The 1,887-nt window shown below is 45.4% G+C and overlaps 1 pseudogene; it reads left to right on the top strand.

Annotated features, from left to right (window-relative positions):
- The first annotated feature begins 1,296 nt into the window (after window positions 1-1,296).
- LOC112318588 (vesicle-trafficking protein SEC22b pseudogene) lies at window positions 1,297-1,887 on the top strand (annotated as a pseudogene).

The following is a 1,887-nucleotide window of genomic DNA, read 5'->3' as shown; positions in this document are numbered from 1 at the left end:
GCCCTGGCTCCACATTGCCCAATAAATAAAACAGACTCCCTGACATGCCGATTGAAAGCTTTCATCACCTGGTCCTAATCTGCCTTTCCAAACTTGGCTATTATTCCACCAACTGAAAGCTTCTTAAAGATAAGACCCTCATCTCTCTCATTTCTATATTCTCAGCGCCTACTAGGGCATCAGACACATGGATGCTTGACAAATGTTTACGAATTGAACCAAAGCCCCTTCCTGCTCGTGGACTGTGGTCTGACATCGAATGAACCTGCATCATGCGTTTCCATCTCCGTGCCCAGGCTCATACTCTTCCTCCACCTGTGGAGCTCACTCTAGGCAAACTCCAGTATCACTGATTCTCAGAGCTAGAAGTGACTGCACTTTTTTCTGAACCCCAGGCACACACTCAAGGATGTTATTTTCCCTTGTGTTGTGTTTATGTGTGTCCCACCCTCCCCCCATCTCCTCTAAAGAGCCAGCTCACTGATGACAAGAACAAGGGTATGATCGTGTCTGGAGTCCCCCACACACTAGCTGAACAATACCCTCCATATAATAGATTCTAGACAAATGTTTTATTTTGGATAAATACACGTATACCATGCAATACTAAAAAACCATTAAACACAAAGACCTAACCATACTAATGGAAAATCCCTAAGACAAATGTATACATTCTTATGTTTAAAAAAGCAAGAATAGCCCTGGCTGGGCCGCTCAGTTGGTTAGAGCGTCGTCCCACAAGTCAGAGCGGTGGGTTTGATCCCGGGTCAGGGCAATGCATGTGTAAATAAGTGGAACAACAAATCGATGTTTCTTTATCTCAAATCAATATATATTTTTAAAAAGCAAGAATAGCCCTGACTGGTCTAGCTCAGGGGGTTGGGTGTTGTCCTGCAAACCAAAAGGTCACTGGTTTAATTCCCATTCAGGGCACATGCCTAGGTTGTTGGCCAAGTCTCCGCTTAGGGCCACGCAAGAGGCAACTGTTTCTCTCCCTCCCTTCCTCTCTAAAAATAATCTTTTTTTTTTTAAGCAAGAATAATGAATGTGATGAGCCCCTTTACATTTTAACCTCTCTCCAAATACGTGTAGTATATTTGGAAAAGGAACTAGAAGGAGGCCCACCAAATAGCTGAGGGTGGTTGCGTTTCTTTGGGGCTGGGAGAAGAGTAGAAGGGAACAGGTCTCACACATTTTGCAGTATATTTATATATGGTTTGGATGTTTTATAAGAAAAAGTACTTTGGTTACAAAATTTTAAAATTAGCCTGTAACCTGTGAAGATGTTGTCACACGATGTTCGCCCAGGTGGTGGACAGGCTCCCGCCGGCCACCTCAATACAGGAGGACAGTCTGTTCAGGACCTTCGCAAACACCAGAGCCGGGTTCGGCAGCTCTTCAGAAAGTTGAAAGGACAGCCCCTACCGGACAGAGGCACCTGGGGAGTTGGCGCCGTGACCTTTCAGCGCGTTACTCAGCACGGGGTGTGTCATTCGGTTTCGTGTGCAGCTCCCTTGCCTGAGAAGTTGGCTTTTGCCTATCCAGAAGATTTATATTGAGTTTGATGAACAGCACGGGAAGAAGTTGCCCACTGTGTCTAGACCCTATCGCTTTATTGTGTTTGAGACCTACATTCAGAAAACCGAGAAGCTCCACATCGACAGTCATGCTCCAAGAAAATTAGGCTCCATCAACACTGAATTCCAAGATGTACAGAGGCTCATGGTGGCCAATACTGAAAAAGTGTTACAATGAGTACTTTCAGCATTGGATTCAAGGGCCAACAATTTGCCCAATCTGTCCGATACACTGCCAGGATGCGAAGTACTTAACATGCGGCCCGCTTGTGCCAAACTCACAGCAGCGGCCGTGTTTTCATCACATTAA

Source organism: Desmodus rotundus, chromosome 3 (assembly GCF_022682495.2).
Source record: "Desmodus rotundus isolate HL8 chromosome 3, HLdesRot8A.1, whole genome shotgun sequence".
NCBI classification, from domain to species: Eukaryota; Metazoa; Chordata; class Mammalia; order Chiroptera; family Phyllostomidae; genus Desmodus; species Desmodus rotundus.
Note: the sequence above shows the minus strand (reverse complement) of the source record. Positions and strands in the feature narration are given on the sequence as shown.